This window comes from Nomascus leucogenys, chromosome 13, assembly GCF_006542625.1.
Source record: "Nomascus leucogenys isolate Asia chromosome 13, Asia_NLE_v1, whole genome shotgun sequence".
In the NCBI taxonomy this organism is placed as follows: domain Eukaryota; kingdom Metazoa; phylum Chordata; class Mammalia; order Primates; family Hylobatidae; genus Nomascus; species Nomascus leucogenys.
Window position 1 is genome coordinate 36181837 of NC_044393.1, and position 20148 is coordinate 36201984.

General features: G+C 39.2%; 1 protein-coding gene and 1 pseudogene across 3 annotated transcripts in view; one reads left to right on the forward strand and one right to left on the reverse strand.

The window, feature by feature from the left end:
- The window catches only part of ATRN (attractin), a 180362-nt gene that overhangs the window by 15035 nt on the left and 145179 nt on the right, over positions 1 to 20148 (forward strand). The gene's annotated exons all lie outside the window — the stretch shown is intronic.
- LOC100581439 lies at positions 2820 to 4616 on the reverse strand (annotated as a pseudogene).

Genomic DNA, 20148 nt, shown 5'->3' on the forward strand with positions numbered 1-20148 from the left:
TTCCCTTTCTCTTTTGGTTAATTGTATTAATGTAGTATTACTATGATGTGCCCAAATGTGGATTTATTTTTATTTTGCTCAGTGTATGTGCATTCTTTATCTGAGGATTCAAGTCTGTCATCATTTCTGGGAAATTCTCAGGTATTCTCTTTTTAAAGCTTCCTTTACATTTTGTTATTTTCTCTCAGTATGACTCTTAGACAGACACGTGTCACCTATTCTTTTTATTCTGTTTACTTTCTACTTCTCATAATTTTTATCTATTTCCCTCTGTTGCATTCAGGATAATTTCCTCAGATCTGTTCTCTAGTTCACAAATTCTCACTTTAACTGTATCTAATTTGTGGTGTAACTTGTTAAATTTTCATTTTCAGTGATTGTATTTTTAATTTCTTGAGGTTTTATCTTTTATTAATAAAACTGGCTGCTTATTTTCATAGTGTTATTTTTTGATACTTTTGATCCTATTGTGCCTTTAAGCAATTTAAATTAATTAATTAATTAATTTTTTGAGACCCAGTCTTCTTGTTGCCCAGGCTGGAGTGCAGTGGCATGATCTCGGCTCACTGCAACCTCCACCTCCCAGGTTTCAGCAGTTCTCTACCTTAGCCTCCCGAGTAGCTGGGATTACAGGTGCGTGCCACCACACCCAGCTAATTTTTATATTTTTAGTAGAGACAGGGTTTCACCATGTTGGCCAGGCTGGTCTCTAACTCCTGACCTCAGGTGATCCACCCACCTTGGCCTCCCAAAGTGCTGGGATTACAGGCATGAGCCACCGTGCCTGGCCTTCCTTTTTTGTTTGTTTGTTTTGAGATAGGGTGTCACTCTGTCATGAGGAGAACCTACATTTAAAGGCTGAACGAAGGAACATATACTGGCCAAGGAGATTGAGATGCCCCATAGTCTCATGAAGATTGTACCAAGAGATGGATAAAGCTAGATCCCTGTAAAAGGTCTTCAGATGAGACTGGAAACACTGTTTTAGTGGCCCGCGTCGGCCTCCCAAAGTTAAATTTATGTTCTTTGTTGGATTGTTCTAGTAACTGAACTTTATAGGGTCTAATGCTGTTAGTTTGCTGATTTTTGTTCATGGTACATCGCTTCAATTTTGTCGAAAATTTGAGTTTCTCTTCAGTGAGACTTTATCAATGGACATATGTCTCTAGAGAGAGTTTGTAATTACTTCTACTAGATATCTTTGGGGGTATTCTGACCTGGGGCTACTTTCTATGTTAATTTTATTTTCTTATGGGTACCTAGAACCCAAGTGAGGGTAGTATGTATTAGAACTCAAATGGGTGTGGGACTCGTTATGAAGTCATTGGGAGGGATTTTCTCCTGCCTTGATCTATGCTGAAACTGCTTTCTTGTTGCTTTTCTGTGCCTAAGAGCTGGGTTTGGTTTTTAAAAGCTCTTTAAGGGTTCCACCCTTCTTGAAGGGCTCTCGATTCCAACTCACTGCCTTACATGGACCTAGGCCTCAGTGTCTTCCTTTTGAGCATTTAGATCCAGATTATTTTATAGAAGATGATATGCTCTTGGATCATGGGGATTGACAGCCTCTCACAGGACACTATGGAGTTGGCTAACATGCTCCCCGCTCTGATTTTCAGGTCTCTATTTTTGGCCTTTACTGATTTCTCTTACTTTTTTTCAGGTTCAGCTGGCAGTTAAAATGATGTTACGTTGCAGATTGCATTTATTTCTTGATTTTAACGTAGTGAAATGTGTTGATTTTTTTTCCCTTTTTGTGTCTTATTGAAATCTTTCCCTGTCCCAAGATCGTGGAGATATTCTTCTGTATTGTCTTCTGGACATTTCATTGTTTTGTCTTTCACACTTAAATCTACAGTCCACCTAGAGAAAGAGGTGTGTGTGTGTGGTGCGAGGTTAGAGTCACATTTATTTGCTTTATGCATATTCAGATTCACATTTATTAGAGTCACATTTATTTGCTTTATGCATATCCAGTCCCATTTTTTGACAAGACCTTTCTTTTCCCAGTGCTCTGTAGTGCTGCGTCTGTTATCAATCAGGTGTTTATGTATATATGATCTGTTTCTGGACTTTCTGTTCTATTCCTTTGGTCCGTTTGTCTGTCCTTATGCCAGTAATACTGCACTATCTTAATTAGTATGGATTTATGTTAAGTCACCTTACTTTATTCTTGTTCTTTTGCAAGTTTGTTTTGGCTCTTCTTGGTCCTTGGCATTTCCATATGGATTTTAGAATCACCTTGTTCATTTTTGACAAGAAGAATATCTTGAGAATATGATTAGGTTGGTAATGAACCTATAACTCAGTTTGAAGTGAATTGACAGCTTTTATAATGTTGAGTCTTCTGAACCACAAACATGGTGTGTACCTTTATTTATTTAAATCTTTTCCAATTTGTCTTAATGCTTTATAATTTTCTATGCAGAGGTCTTGTAGATCTCTTTCCAAGATATTTGATGTTTTTTTTTTTTTGAGATGGAGTCTCGCTCTGTTGCCCAGGCTGGAGTGCAGTGGCGTGATCTTGGCTCACTGCAACCTCTGCCTCCTGAGTTCAAGAAATTCTCCTGCCTCAGACTCCCAAGTAGCTGGGATTACAGGTGTGCGCCACCATGCCAGGCTAATTTTTGTATTTTTATTAGAGATGGTGTTTCACCATGTTGGCTGGGTTGGTCTCGAACTCCTGACCTCAAGTGATCTGCTTGCCTCGGCCTCCCAATGTGCTGGCATTACAGGGTGAGCCACAGATATTTGATGCTTTTTATACTTTTGTGAATTGTATCTTTAAATTTTTTTTTTGAACAAGGTCTGGTTTTATTTTTTGGCAGAATCTTTTAAAATATAAAACAGATAAAACACATCTCAACCCTGCAATCTGCCAGCATGCCTTGTTTCTACAGGATGCATGCTAGACCATGAGACTACGTAGCAAAGGGTCTTTAAGAGAATTTGGTTGGGAGACATAGAAAAAACAGATCTCGGAAGCCTGGGCTAGCCCAAAAGCTGAGCTACATCCCTGAACACTAGAGCAGTCCTTGTTTTTTCAGATCCTCATATGTCTTCTTATTCACAACATTCCCACTTGAGTCTTCATATTCTTCCTCAGTGTCAGGCTGCCATCATTCTGAAGCCTTCTGCAATTTGAGTTTGGCCCACAAGGAGACAGTATCTTCAATCTGTGTCACATTAGTAAAGTGAGCAGTGTTTGGGATGCCCAAACACCTCATGCCATGAGCATGATGCTATTGAGCAAAGTGTCACTGGAAGGCTTTGGGCCCTTGGTAGGTGTAGTTTCCACAGATCTCACAGTTATAGTTGGTATTTAGGCCATGAAGCTTATATAGCCAGTAGGAAATGTGTTTGCCATCCCAGCCAAGTGGCAGGTTTTTGGGGTTGTAAATGATCTCGTTCTTTTCATCTTCACTCTCACTGTCACTGATCTGCGCTTCTTGCTCTTCTCCTGTCCTTGCTTGCGTGCACTGTACATTTTCATGAGTGAGATGTTGCTGTTGCCCGAGAGTCAGAGTATTTATAGATCTGGGCTTCCAGAAAAGCAATGTCTTTGTTCCTCTCAGTGTCTCGCTTGGTGCCCTTTGATTTGGGATTTTTGGCAAACAAAGAGTTATCAAGTGACTCCAGGGACTTTCCTTTGGTGCTGAATAGTCTCTGGGCTTGCCCTTCTACGGTCCGCCACATTTCAAGCCTAAAGCTAAGAGAGCAGATTTCAATCTGTCCAAACCCAGAGAGGCCAACTCCTCCCAGAAGGAGAATGCGGAGAGGTCAGGATGGGCTCCAGCATGGGTCAGAGCGCTGCTTGTCTCTTTTGGCCATCCAGGAAGGTCCCATTCTCCCATTTCTTCTCAAACTCAGCCTGAATCTTCCCAAAAAGTTCATTCTGATCTTGGAGAGGCTTCACTCTATCTGTGTAATCCTGAAGTTACTCAAGCAGCATCTCTAGGTATCTCTTATACTCTGCATTCTTCCTTTCTTTAGGAATGTCAAATAATTTGTCAAAGATGGACAGGTATGTGATATAATCCAGCTTCTCAGATGCCTTCAGGTTAATGTACTTGAGGTACATTCGCGGAGATCGAGGTAACGACCATATCCTTCTTCATCTGTGAACTCCACCAAGTTTTGTGCCTCTTCACTTGGATTCTCTGAGCCTAGGAGCTCCTCAAATTCCACTGACGTTGGCACACAGATCTCGTTTGGGTGCTTCTGGTGGAATTCCTTTATTTACTCGAGTCTATTATAGAATTCAGCAAACTCATTGGGTCCTGAAATGGCATTGATTTCCTCCTTTCGTAATCCATCTTTATCATCATACAGATCCCTCAGGTTCCCACTGACCTCCATATACCTATCTTGCATGGCCTGAGTGCGGTGATCAGAATTGATCTGATCCCGGAGCGTGGACTTCTTAGTGAGCATCTGTTTGGCCATGACGTCCATGAGCGTTTCCTTCTCCTCATGATAGTGCTGCTGCTGCTCCAGTATTGTCTCCATCTTCCTTTAGCCACAGCCTCTCTTAAAAATGTTATGATTAGTTGTTTGCTGCTGGTTAAAGGAAATGCAGTGGACTTTTTGCACCTTTCCTAAAGTATTTTATTGATTCTAATAATTATCTGCAGATATTAGCTCTCTGGGGGAAAACAAAACAAAACAAAACAAAAAAAAACATTCTTTGATCCCCTGTGGCTTCTCCAAATGTGGCCTCATTTCTATGTTTCATTTTACAACAAAACTCCTGCAAATGAAATTGTTCTCTTGTTAACATCTCCTACTTCCTCACTTCCAATTTTCTCTTTACTTATGGCTGCCAGAGATCATAGGAGCAGCAGTGTCCACAGCTTGTTAAATCCAATGGTTAATTCTCTGGCCTTGTCTTACTAAACTTCATAACGTTTCACTGCTTCCTTTTTGAAAACTTGCTTCTGGATTTCTGGGACTCCATGCTCTCTCTCTTTTTTGCCATGCTTGACTGACTGCTCATTTGCAGACTTTGTCTTCTTCTGGCTTCTAAAAGTTAGAGTTCTTCTGGGCACTTGCTGTGCCTCTGCACTCAATCGTCTTCTGTATCTATACCTGAAACTCAGATGTTCTTCAGTTCTACAGTATTCTCTGGGGACTTCGAATACTGTAACATTGAACTTTTGATTTTTACTCCAAGCCTGTTTGACTCTCAGTTTTCTTAGCATTTGTATGAGACCACTCAGGCTAGAAACCTGGGTGTTTTCTTTATTCCCATTTACTCACTTGCAAACTATTATTAAATCTTGTCTGTTCAACCCCCAAAACTTATCTGAGTATCTGCTGGTATTCTTTTTTCTTCATTTGTGGGTAGAAGCAAGATTGTGTAGGTCTTTGTAGTCTTAAATAACCATAAAAAATTTCTGGAAAGTGTAAGGTTGTATGCAAATAAAAGGTATCAGATGGCTAAGAGGAGTGGAGTTAAATATCAGGATCCTTAAACTTCTTTTCTTTATCTTTGCCCATTGCCTTTTCTTTCATTGCTATATATTTACGTGGACTCTTTCAAAGAGATTATAGTTACAGAGACCTGATAGCCAACAGGTTGAATGTAAGCCTTATTTATGCTTGTTTTTGCCTAATATTCAGGGCCCTGTGAGAGATTCTGGTTGTTGAATATACGAGAAGGGTTGAGAGCATATTCTAGATAGGGGAATGTGTGTGTGTGTGTGTGTGTGTGTGTGTGTGTGTGTGTGTGTGTGTGTGTATGTGTCCGTCCTCCGGGCAGGGAGGGGGAATATGGTAGGAGCAAAAGCACCGGAGAGGTAAGAGTGGGCACTGAGTGTCTGGGGGACCATGAGAATTGGCTTCACAGGTGAGAGGAGAAGGATTGACATTCTTAATAGTTAGAATGTCAGGAACAGGAAGAGTTCAGACTTCATTCCACAGTCTGTGCAGAGTTATTCTAAATATTGACAAGGGTAGTGACATGGTGACATTGGTGCTTTAGGAATGTTGTTCTGCTGCAGGGTGCTTAGTAGGCTTTGTGGTCTCAGAAGCTGCTGAAGGTAGCCAGAGGTGTTGGCAATAAGACTACCATGAATTGTTTTTGAGCTTGGGGTAGAGTGGGAATGGAGATGAAGGAATACATCTAAGGAAGTCTTTGATGGCAGTTATATCATAAATTGTTCATATATGTGATGAATGGGATATCAAGTACAGGAAGAAACTAACAAAACTCACACCAACATTTTGCGCATGGGAGAATGGGGCTATTTTATCATTTCAGGTGGACTATAGTTGAATGGGAAGAGATAATTCTGCCATAAGATCAGGGTTGAGTTTTGTTGGTTCTGGAACTCAGTTTTTGCTGTTGTACTGTCGAGAGAGAGAGAGAGAGAGAGAGAAAGGGAGAGAGAGAGAAAGAGAGAGAAAGGGAGAGAGATATAACATAAAATAACTAATATATGAAAATACATATATATGTGGGTATATATATTATTTATTTATATATAATATACTATATAGATAATATATAATTATCTATAATTATGTAAAGTATATATTATAATTTTATGTTATCCATAATTACAATTATATAAAATATATAATATATATGTATTATATATTATATATTATATATAATTTAATATATATAATAAATATATATACATATGTAGGTACCTTTGTGTGTGTGTGTGTGTGTGTGTGTATAATTAAAAAAAATTTTTTTAGTGATAGGGTCTCACCCTGCCACCAGGCTGGAGTGCAGTGGCATGATCATAGCTCAGTGCAGCCTTGACTTCCTGAACTCGGGTGATCCTTCCACCTCAGCCTCCTGAGTAGCTAGGACTGCAGGTGTGTGCCATACCACACCTGGCTAAATTTTTTTTTTTTTTTTTTGGTAGAGATGGGGGTCTCACGATGTTGCCTAGGCTAGTTTTGAACTACTAGGCTCAAGTGATCCATCTGCATCAGCCTCCCATAGTGTTTGGGATTACAGGTGTGAGTCACTGTGCCCAACCTATTTTTATTTTTTTGTAGAGATAGGGTCTCGCTGTGTTGCCTAGGCTGGCCTCAAGCGATCCTCCCAGCTCAGCCTCCCAAAGTGCTGGGATTGCAGGCATGAGCCAGTCTGGCTAGCCTGAGTTTTTATTTCTATTTAGAAAAACATGAACAACCTTTATATGGCTGCTGTAAACCAATGGACTTTCTTTGTTCTTGAACCAAGCTAGGCATCCACACGGCACTTATTCATCTGAGGGGATAGAGTCAGTGTTCAGATGTCTTTGAAAGAAAGGTCCACCTGCAGTTCTCTAGCTTCTGAAATTTTTTTTTTTCCTATACTGTCATGGATACACATGAGATTGTTCTGGACTTCCTTTATAGTAAACTTTGCTCTTAATAAGAGCTTGAAAATTTTTGTTGTTGCAAAACTGTGTTAGAGTTGATACTTTATTTATTAGGCAACAAATGTTACTTGAATATCTACGATGTTTTAGGCACTGGCGAAAAAGAGGTGAATGAGATATATTCTTGAGAAAATCTTGGTAGCGTAGTGGGCAGAGATTATTCTCTATAACAGTAATAATCAAACCACATGATAAGTTTACCATGGAGAAGGCATTAATTAGCTTAGCACTGAAAACTTGGGGCACAGGTTCCCAGAGCTCCAAGGGACATTTGAAGTGAGATCTGAAAGGTTGGTTAGGAGAAAATAAGTTATTCTAGACAGAGAAGTCAGGCTGTGCTGAGCCACGAAGACAGTGCAGGTGAGTTGAGGAAGAAATACATAGTCAATATTGCCACAATATGGTCTGCTCAGTCTGGGGAGCAGTGGCTAGTGATGGAGCAGGAGGGGTAAGTTGGGGTTGGATTGTCACAGACCTTGCATGTTGTGCTAAGGCATGCAGAGGTTTCCAGGCAGGTTTTGACATGATCAGATTGCCCTTTATAACATTATAGAGAAGATGACAGGTGGCTCTGCAAAGAACTGTCCAGACGGGGGAGCTGAGCTGAGCCACAGTTAAGAGACTGTTGCAGTAGACTAGACTAGGAGGAGGAGAATTTGAATTAGAGCATTGGCGTTAGCAGGGGGATCAAAGAGGGAAAAAGATGAGATTGGTTTGTAGGCTGAATGAATGGAGGTGAAAGTGAAGAGAGTCAATAATTTTTGGAAGATAGGGTAGATGACAAAGTTGTTTAAAGAAAGCATATAAGAAGGGGATTTAATGACTTAAATTTTTGATATAGGGAATATAAGTCTGAAACATGGGTCTAGCCTTGAGCTGAAAATACAGCTTGGGCAGTTAGCAACATAGAGATGGTAGATGAAGCCATGGATGCAGATGGAATTACCTGTAGGAGTATCATGGAGACCTTGATCCAGCCAGGACAATTTCAGGGACAGCCCAGGATTTGAGCAAAGGACTTGTCCATTGCTTTTATTGAGTCTTTCAAGGTTGATTATTTTTTATTATTTAAAAATATGAGGGAGCCATATTATTTTATGGTTGTTTTAATTATCATTGTGGATGGGTATAGTAGAATCTCCTAAATATTAAAACATAGCATTCATTTATAATGTTATATCATTTATAATGGTTGTAGCTTTATTATTATTTTTAATAATTAGGACAAATGCTTAATATTTTACATTTTAGATCACTAGTATGAGTCAATATTCATGATGAATCTTTTTCTTTGTATTTCTTTTGAATTTAATAAATTAGATCAAAATTTTCTGATAGAGACGAAACTTTGGAATGCTGAAATATTTTTAGTATTGGTGCCAAAAATTTAAGTCACTTACTTTAACACTTAGAAATTACAAGATCATGTATGGAAAGTTTGTTATTGGTTTGGTGTATTAGAATCATTTGTGGAGCTTTTAAAGACACCAGTGCAGTGCTGGATTCCACCCAAGAGGGGTTCGTGTTAGGGCCACATCATTTGTATTTTTTAAAGCTCTGTGGATATTTTGATGTTAATCTGAGAACCCTGTATCAGGGGTTTGGGTAGGGGCTTTGTTAGCATATTTTGTGTCTTGCTTATATAGTTAACTTTTTTGTTTAAAGCTGTTAAAGCAAAGGCCAGAATACCAGCAGGTTAGCGATTTGGTAATCACAGTGAGACCATTTGAATTTTCATGTGAATTTAAACTATAAAACAAAATTCAATAGCAGTTCAGTCTGGGCTTGTATCATTAGAGGGCTGGTTAAATAAAATATGACATGTTCACAGAGCAGAGTACTATGTAGCTATAAAAGGGAAGGAGGAGTAGCTATATACTACTGTGGGGGAGAATATATTGTTAAATGAAAAAAAAAACCCACTGTAGCAGAACAGTGGTATTGTACACTATCATGTTTTAAAGAAAGGGGATCTATAAATCTATAAATATACATTGTTGTGCATGTATATAAACACACCAATGGAATGATAAACCAAAAAGTATAAAAATGATTAAGGAGAGAGAGGGAATGGGGTGGATAAAACAGGGATGGAGGCTAGACTTCTGAATGTACTTTATTTTGTGGATTACGTTTAGAACCATGCCAATGCTTTACCATATTATAAAATAAAAATAAATTAAAATGAGAGAAAAAGGCAATCTCTAAAAATCAAGTACAAATGGAATCAGTGAACCTAAATGTATATTAAGTTTGAGGCTGAAGCACATGATCTTTCAAATGACTTTGAAACATAGTAATTTGATTATACATTTCTAGAGGGACATATTCTCAAGGACAAAGAACTGCAAAAATATTGTAAACGGTTTTTAGTAATCGTATAACTGGTATTATTGGTATTGTTCTGGAAGCATGCATTGTTAAGTGAAACAAATGGATAATTATATTGGATTGGTGCCCTGGATTTTGGTGTGGAAAAGAGGAAATACAAAGGTAGAAACAGAGAAGTTGCTGATTAAGAATCTTGGGATCATAAATTTGAGTTGGAGATGTCCGTATGAACTCATGGTATTTTTTCTTTTTTGAAAATGTATTTTCTGGTTTTCTCTGCTGGAAAATCCCAGAAAGCAACCTAGGTAGCATTGAGCACTTCTAATGCCAGACTCTGTTCTGTAAGTACTAATTCCCACTACAAGGAACTTAGTGTACCTTAGAAAAATGGCTTATTTCATGTTGGGGTCAAGAATGCTATAAGATGATCCTGGAACATCTTTTTATATCACAAAACAGGCTACTAGGGAGATTTTCATTTCTGTCAGTGGTAGAATAGCTTTTTCTAAGCCAGTGCTCCAACTGAGAACAACTAGTAGAGAAGCTGGGAAATATTGTTTTAAAAATCTGCTTGAAGGCTTTGGAAAGTGAGCAAGGCAAAGAAGGGACTAGAGAGACCAAAATTTTGGAGAGAAGGTAAACTCAGGGGCGAGGGCCAACTTGTGGTACAGCTTTTCCCTTGGGGGGATTGGCCGATTTGAGATGTGCAGCTAAGAGATTGAGCACAAAGTAATGGCAGAGAGACTGAGATTCTAAGCAGAGTTTTGGTGGTTATGCAGCATCGGGGGACACAGTTGGATTTCAGGGGCTGCAAAGAAAGAAGGGGCACTGGAAAATATCTCAGGCTTTTAGTTGGGAACCCTGAAGGATGGGCTACACCCTGTGCTTAAGGGTGAACTCAAAATAGATCAGCTCTTACAAAGGCTGAAGCCCAGCTTTCACATTACCTCAATCCCTGATTGGATTAAAGAGTCTGCTCCTAGCCTTATTGTTTGCTAGAAGCAAATGTAAATCTGTGGAGGAAGACAGCATCAAGCATTGCCTCAAGTTATTATTATAATTATGTATAATATTTTATAACATGTAATAAATATTTACATATTTATAAAACTTAGTCTGGAATTCAATAAAAAAGAAGACTGAAAATTTAACAATTGACTGAAAATCAAGAGAGAAAACAGATAATTGAAACAGACTCATAGGGAGGCTTTTATTACAAATGAGATAATATAGACTCAGTTTTCCTGCTCTTCCTTGCTAAGTACAACTCTAAATCTTGGAATTGGTACAAAAGACACCCAAAGGAGAATTCTTGAAGTTTATAAGAAGAAAGTGAACTGACTTGGGATCACAGCATTGGAAGAACAACATAGTCATAGAGCATCTTGCATCCTCCCATCCATTACAAGGCCACCTAGACCCGGTGTTCCCTGACTCTCCCACCTAGCAACAGAGTGCAGGCTAGGTAGGTAGGCCCATTCCTCCCCTGAATCAAATGAAAGTCCCCCCGAAAACATCTGGCAAGGCCGACAGCATTGACAAAGGGGATCAGTTGGGAACTCTAGCCCTAATCTTAAACCTATAAGTGGTGAGAGGAAGCACATTCCTTCCTTGCCTGTCCTGAGATGTCCCTTTTCCACTGAGGCAGGTTGGCAGAACTGGTAAGAGAGACCCAACTATAGCTAGCAGTCCAGTTTGAGAAGACTCTTCTTCCCTGTGGATGTGAGATTTTCCTCTTCAGCCCAGAGACACCAGGGCAGGCACTGCCTGCAAAAAGGACATAGCCACAGCAAATGGCCTGGTCTGAGAAATCTTTGGCCATGTGGGCCTGAGCCTTTTCTCCCCTACCCAGAGATACGGGCAGGTAGGTGGAACTGGCAAGAGCAAGTGGCCCATTACAGAAGACCTCTTTGTCTCTGTGGGTTCAAAGCTTGCCTTTTTCTCTCCAGCGATACTGGGGAAGCTAGGAGTAACCTAGGACTACCACACCCTCTTCCACCGAGAGACAACTGGCAGCCTGGCTCGGGGAACTTCTTTACCCTCTCAGGCAGTGCCAGCAGAGACCAGTGGGAGCTCAATGGCACTAGATAAACAAAGCAGGCTAAATAACACTGCAAAAGCTGTGTAAATTAGTCTGCTATTGGAACGATAGCCTAGAAAAGTAGGCCAGGATTCTCGTGCTAAAACTAAACAGGGTGGCTAACTGTTAAAATAAAAGATTTAATAGAAGCCTATGTTAGAGACTTCTAACATAATAGACAAAATGTTCATGATATAATAGCAAATCACTTGTCATACCATCAACAAAGGAAACCACAAATTGAATCAGAAAAGACAATCAACAGTCACCAATACAAGATGAATCAGATGTTGGAATTTTCTGACAAGGATTTTAAAGCATCCATCATAAAAATGCTTCAAAATCAATTAAAATTATCCTGAAACAAAAGATATAAAAATCTCAGCAAAGAGCCATATAACATTAATTAAAACTAAATAAATGAAATACAAAAGCACCAAAATGGAAATTTTAGAACTGAAAAACAACAGGAAAAAAAATGCTTACTGGACAGGCTCAATAGAGTGGCAATGACAGAATCAGTAAACTTGAGGAAGGAACTATAGAATTCACTTAATATATTGGAAGAAAGCAAACTGCAAAAAAAATAACTTGTGGGGCAGTAACAAAAGACTTAATATTCACGTAATTGGATTTCCAGAGGAAGGGAGAGTAAGTAGGGCTAAAAGAGTGTTTGAAAGAAATAATAGTGGAAATCTTTTTTTTTTTTTTTTTTTTTTTTTGAGACAGAGTCTCTCTGTTGCCCAGGCTGGAGTGCAGTGGCGCGATCTCGGCTCACTGCAGGCTCCGCCCCCCGGGGTTCATGACATTCTCCTGCCTCAGCCTCCCAAGTAGCTGGGACTACAGGCGCCCGCCACCTCGCCCGGCTAATTTTTCGTATTTTTAGTAGAGACAGGGTTTCACTGTGTTAGCCAGGATGGTCTCGATCTCCTGACCTCCTGATCCACCCGCCTCGGCCTCCCAAAGTGCTGGAATTACAGGTGTGAGCCACCGCGCCCGGCCAATAGTAGACATCTTAACACCTTTGGCAAAAGAAACAAACCTAAGGACCCGAGAAGCTATGCAAACTTCGTACAGGATAAACCCAGTGAAACACCAAGATACATTATAATTAAACTCTTGAAACCTAAAGGCAAAGAGAAAGTCTTGAAAGCAGCCAGAGAGAAGTGATGCATTACCTATAGGGAACACCAATTCAAATGGCAGTAGATTTCTCATCTGAAAACATGGAGGCCATCTGAAATGTTGCATTACCTATAGGGAACACCAGTTCATATGACAGTAGATTTCTTGTATGAAAACACGAAGAAGGACAAGACATGATATTTTTCAAGTGCGGAAATAAAAGGACTGTCAATCGTGAAATTCTGTATCTGGTGAAATTGTGCCTCAGGAACTAGAGGAAAATAGAAACATTCTCAGATAATGGATACCTAAAGAATTTGTTGCTAGCAGAACAACCCTTAAAAATTGGCTAAAGGAAGTTCTTTAAGCTGAAAGGAAATGATAGTAGAAGGAATCTTGGAGCATTAGGAAGGAAGAAGGAACAATGGAAAGACAGAAATATGGGTACATAAAATAATAGACTGTCCCAGGCTGGGTGCAATGGCTCACGCCTGTAATCCCGACACTTTGGGAGGCCGAGGTGGGTGGATCACCTGAGGTCAGGAGTTCAACACCAGCCTGACCAACATGGTGAAACCTTGTCTCTACTAAAAAAAAAAAAAAAAAAAAAAAAAAAAAAAAAAAAAAAAAATTAGGTGTGGTGGCAGATGCCTGTAACCCCAGCCACTTGGGAGACTGCGGCAGGAGAATCGCTTGAAGCTGGGAGGTGGAGGTTGCAGTGAGCCGAGATTGCACCATTGCACTCCAGCCTGGGCAATAAGAGTGAAACTCTGTCTTAAAATAATAATAATAATAATAATAATAATAATAATAATAGACTGTCCCTTTCCTCCCAAGTTTCATCAGTCCTATTTGATGATAGAATAAAAAATATAAAACCATCTAACACTAAAGATGATGATATTTAAATCAAGATAAAGGACTTAAATGGAAGTGAGGTTTCCACACTTTGTTCAAAGTGGTAAAATGTTGTTACTAATAAGCAGATTATTATAAGCCGCATGTTTATATTGCAGTAATTGAAGTAATCACTTAAAAGCTATACAAAAAGATAAACCCAAAAACAATATAAACAAATCAAGCTGGAATCCGTGATGATTAATTTTAGGTATCAACTTGACTGGGTTAAGGAGGACCTAGATAGCTGCTAAAATATTCTTTCTGTGTGTATCTGTGAGGGTGTTTCCAGAAGAGGTTGGCACCTGAATCAGTGAACTGAGTAAAGATTACCCCTGCCTAATATGGGTGGCCACCATCCAATTGTTTGAGGGCGTAGATAGAACAAAAAGGTAACTCTCATTTCTCTTCTGGAGCTGCGACACCTGTCTTCTCCTCTCCTTGGAAATTGAAACTCCAGGCTCTCTGGCCCTCAGACTTCAGGACTAGCACGAGCAGTCTCCCAGGTTCTTGGGCCTTTGGCCTCAGACTGAGTTACACCACCAGCTCCCTTGGTTCTCAGGCTTTGGGCTTGTCCTGCACTGCACCATCGGCTTCCCTGGCTCTCCAGCTTGCAGACAGCCTATCGTGGGACTTCTCAGCTCCTGTAATTGTGTGAGCCAATTTCCCTAATAAATCCTCTCCCGTATACCCAATTTGTTCTGTTTCTCTGGAGAACCCTAATATAGGACTCTAAAAAAATGTTCAAGTGACCTATAGGAAGGCAAGAAGAGAAGAAAGAAAGACTGAGAACTTAAGCCTTAATGTATTGATAATTAACTTAACCGTAAATGGACTAAATATACCAATCAAAAGACAGAGACTGGCAGAGTGGATGAAGAAACATGACCCAACTATATATTGCTTATAGGAAAGTCACTTCAAATTGAATAATGTAGGTAGATAGAAAAGGATACAAAATTATACCATGCAAACATTGATTTAATAAAAAAGCAGAAATGGCTGTATTAATATTTGATAAATTAGACTTCAGAGCAAAGACAACTACCATAGACAAAGAAGGGCATAATGATAAAATGCTACATTAAGGGTTGCCAGGGCACAGGGATAGGAGGTATGCTGATTGCAAAAGGGCAATATGGGGAATCCTTATAGTGTTGAAACTATTCAGTATCTTGACTGTGGAGATAGATCCTTGAATCTATACAGGTGACAGAATTGTATAGACTTGACACACTGACACATATACCCACACACAAATGAGTACAAGTAAAACTGTAGAAACCTGAATGCAGTTGACTTATCAATGTCAATATTCTGGTTGTGATACTGTACTGTAGTTTTTTAAAATGTTGCCATTTGGGGAAACTGTTCAAAGTGTACAAGGAATCTCTCTGTATTGCTCCTTATAGCTACATGTGAGTCTGCTATTATCTCAATTAAAATTTCAGTTATTTAAGAAACAGACTCAAGGAGACTAAGAAGACATTAAAAGTAAACGCACTGGCCTGGCATGGTGGCTCATGCTGGTAATCTCAGCACTTTGGGAGGCCGAGGCAGGTGGATCACCTGAGGTCAGGAGTTCGAGACCAGCCTGGCCAACATGGTGAAACCCTGTCTCTACTAAAAATACAAAAATTAGCTGGGCGTGGTAGCAGGTGCCTGTAATGCCAGCTAATTAGGAGGCCGAGACAGGAGAATAATTTGAACACAGGAGGCGGAGGTTGCAGTGAGTCAAGATCATGCGACTGTACTCCAGCCTGGGTGACCAAGTGAGACTACATCTCAAAAAAAAAAAAAAAAGTAATGCACTGTGGGGTTCTGGATTGGATTTTGGAACAGACCAGAAAAGGCTGTTAGTGGACACACACACACACACACACACACACACACACACACACATACACAAGTCAGTTTTTAGAATGATCAGAAATAGACTTTAAAATAAATGATTAGTATCTTTATTAGCATGATCAGAAATAGACTTTAAAATAAATGATTAGTATCTTTAAGAATTTATATAACAAGATCAATAATTTCAGTAGAGAAATAGAAAGTATAAAAAGAAGCATTGGAAACTAGAAATACAATAATTGATTTTAAAGAGCCTTAGAAGAGAATTAGTTAACTATAAGATATGTTGGGAAAAAATACCTATATAGAAGCACAGAGACAAAGGAATGAAAAGTACTAGGTTGGTGCAAAAGTAATTGCGGTTTTTGCCGGGTTTTTTTTTTTTTTAAATGGCAAAGACCACAATTACTTTTGCACCAACCTAATATTTAATAATTGGAGTTAAAGGCTGGTCATGGTGGCTCATGGCTGTAATCCCAGCATTTTGGGAGGCCGAGGCGGGTGGATCACAAGGTCAGGAGTTCAAGATCAGCCTGGCCAAGATGGTGAAACCCCGTCTCTACTAAAAAATACAAAAAAAATTTAGCTGGGCATGGTGGTGGGTGCCTGTAATCCCAGCTACTTGGGAGGCTGAGGCAGAGAATTGTTTAAACCCGGGAGGCGGAGGATGCAGTGAACCAAGATCGCGCCACTGCACTCCAGCCTGGGACAGAGCGAAACTCCGTCTCAAAAAAAAAAAAAATTTGGAGTTAAAAAATGGTGAAAACTGCAATTACTTTTGCACATACCAAAAAGAGTGTGAATGATGTGGGACACAGTTGTAATTAGAACTCCAAAAGGAGAAAAAAAGAGTGGAGCAGAAGCAATACTTAATGAGATAACGTCCTAGAATGTTCACAAAGTGATAATATGCTTAAAGCTGCCAATTCAGGAAATGCAACAAACACCAAACAGGGTGAGGAAGGAAAAGCATACTCAGCATTTTTGCTAACAACCAAAGACAAAGTTAAAAATCTTTTTTTTTTTTTTTTTTTTTTTTTTTGAGATAGAGTCTTTCTCTGTTGCCAGGCTGTATCTCGGCTCACTGCAACCTCCGCCTCCCAGGTTCAAGCAATTCTCCTGCCTCAGCTTCCCGAACAGCTGGAACTACAGGCGCGCCACCACGCTCAGCTAATTTTTGTATTTTTAGTAGAAACGGGGTTTCACCATGTTGGCCAGGATGGTCTTGATCTCTTGACCTCGTGATCCACCCGCCTCGGCCTCCCAAAGTGCTAGGATTACAGGCATGAGCCACGCACCTGGCCAAAGTTAAAAATCTTAAAGCAACCAGTGGATTGAGACACATTATCTTTACACAAGCAAGAAAAAGGCTGGGTGTGATGGCTTATACCTGTAATCCCAGTACTTTGGGAGGCTGAGGCGGGATGATTCCTTGAGCCCAGGAGTTTGAGACCAGCCTGGTAGCATAGTGAGACCTTGTCTCTTTTAAAAATTTATTTCCTTATTAAAAAAAAAAAAAAGCAAGGACAAGACTGAAAACTACCTTCTTAATATAAACAATGGAAACCCAAACAATGGAATGACAGTTTTAAAGTGCAGAAAAGAAAATAAATGCCAGCATAGAATTGTATACCAAGAGTTGACAAACTTTTCTTTTTAAAGGGCCAGGTAGTACATATCTTAGACTCCTGGGCCATGTAAGATCTCTGCCACAGCTATTCTGCATTGTTGCATGAAAGCAGTCATAAACAATCATAAGCAAATGGGCATGGCTGTGTTCCAATAAAACCTTACTTACAGAAACAGGCTGCTAGTCCACGGGCTGTAGTTCCCTACCCTTCTATATCCAGTAGAAAATATACTTCAAAAATGAAGAACTAAAGATATTTTCAGATGAACAAAAACAGAGAGGATTAATCACCGGCAGCCTTACAGTAAAGGGAGTTCCGTAAGCAGAGGAGAATGATTGCAGAAGGAAATACAGAGATTCTAAGAGGAATGAGGAGCAGTGGAAAGAATAAAGTGTGGGTAAACTTAACTGAATGTTAATTGTGTGCAATAATAATGTCCTCTGGGATTTAGAATATAGAATTAAAATATACACCAACAAAGCACAAGCAGCTGGTATAGGTGGATGGAAGAAGTGAAGCTTAAGGTCCTTGAATTGCCCAGGAAATGGTGTATGTACTAATTTACATTAGGCCTTGGTAAATCAGGGGTGCAAGTTATAATTTCTAGGGTAATCACTAATAGTAGTAAAAGTAAAGGTAATAGCAAAAATAAAAGTAAATAGTAAAAGGATGCATAACATAATAGTTTATAAAGAAAAAAATGGAATAATAGAATATTTAATCCAAAAAAAGGTAAAACAAGATAGGAAAAGGAACATAGAGTAAGCAGGCAGATAGAAAACAAGTAGCGAGACAGTAGATTTAATCCCAGTTATGTCAGTACTGGAATGAAAACTGACTCAAGATACCAGTTCAATGACAGATTTGTCTAAGTGGGTTTAAGAAAACCAATGAACTATGATACAAAACTGTACGTAACTGTAATGAGTCAGAAATATTGAAAGCAAAAGGCTGGAGAAAAAGGTATATCACACGCTAACCCATGGACAGCTGGTTTATGTCTATATCTGACAAAATAGACTTAAGAAGGATTGCTAGAGGCAAAATAGGAACTTTTCATAATGATGAAAGCACAGTCTACCAGAAAGAATGATTCTAAATGTGTGTGTACCTAATAATGTAACCTTATGTTATATAAAATGAAAGATGTCAGAGTAAATGTTAACAATTTTTTTTTTTTTTTTTTTGGAGACGGAGTCTTGCTCTGTCGCCCAGGCTGGAGTGCAGTGGTGTGATCTCAGCTCGCTGCAACCTCCAGCTCCCAGGTTCAAGTGATTCGTCTGCCTCAGTCTCAGCCTCCTGAGTAGCTGGGACCACAGGTGTGCACCACCATGCCCAGCTAATTTTTGTATTTTTGGTAGAGGTGGGGTTTCACCACGTTGGTCAGGCTGGTCTTGACCTCCTGACCTCAAGCTATCCACCTGCCTTGGCCTCCCAAAGTGCTGAGATTACAGGCGTGAGCCACCACACCCAGCCACAAATTTTTTATTTGTAAATAATTTTAAGCTCACAGAAAAGTGCAAGAATAAAAACAGTGCAAAGCACAACTTTGTATTCTACCCAAATGCATTGTTAACATCTCGCTACATTTGCTTCACCCCTCCCTCCACATAAGTACACATACACAGATATGTGTGTGTATACATAATTTTTCCCTCTGAACCTTTCAAGGGTAAACTATATGTATCGTGGCTCTTGACCCAAAATACTTTAGTATGTATTTTCTGAGAATAGTGATAGTCTTAAGAGTCTTAAGGTACAGTTTTTACCTTCAATATATTTGACATTGTACAATGCTTTAATCTACTGTTTGTGTTTCATTCTGTCAGTTGACCTGCAGTGTCCTTTGTGTCATTTTCAACATGCAGTACAGGATCCAGTCTAGGGTTAGGTATTGCATCTGATTGCCACGCTTTAGTCTAGAACAGAGGTCAACAAAGGTTTTCTCTACAGGGCCTGATAGTAAATATTTTTGGCTTTGTCTGTGTCATAGATCTCTGTCACATCTAATCACCTCTGCTGTTGTAGAGAGAAGCAGCCATTGACTATAAGTATGTGAAAGGATACAGCTGTGTTTCAGGAAAACTTTATCTATATAAGCAGACAGCAGGCCTGATTTGGCCTGGCAACTGTAGTTTGCCGGTCCCTGATTTAGAATATTTGTGCTGCCTTTCTTTTTCTTTATTTTTTGTTTTTTAATGATATCGACATTCTTTGATTAATACATTTCCCCTCTTTTAATCCAGTTCCTTATTTTGCATTTGTTTTGTTTTCCCATCATTAGATTCAAGTTAAGAATCCCTGACGAAAATACTGCATAGGTGAAGGGGTGTTCTTCTTAGATCTGGAGGCATACGTTGCCCATCTGTTTGCTTTTTTTAATGTTGATTTTATTCTCCTGTTTGAGGTGCTGTCTTATTTTTCCATTATATAATTACTTTTTTTCCTATTTGCAATCAATAAGCAGTCTGTTGGGAGATGCTTTAAGACCATGCACATATGCTGCTGCTCATCAGAATTTCCTTCTACTTTTTAGCATCCACTGCTAATGGCAAAAGTAATTTTAATACTCTCTCAGTAGTTCATAGAACAAAAAGATTTGAAAACACTTGGCCTAATTGACATATACAGAACATTGCACCATATAGTTTCTGTATACTTCTAAATATTCATGAATCAAAGAAGAAATCACCTTGGAAATTTGAAAATGTTTTGAGCGGAATGGCAATGAAAGTATTATCTGTCAAACCTTTGAGATACAGCTAATGGCATTCTGAGAATTAAAATTATAGCTTTAAATGCATACATTAAAAAAGAAAGGTGAAGATCTAAGTTTTCAACTCCAAGT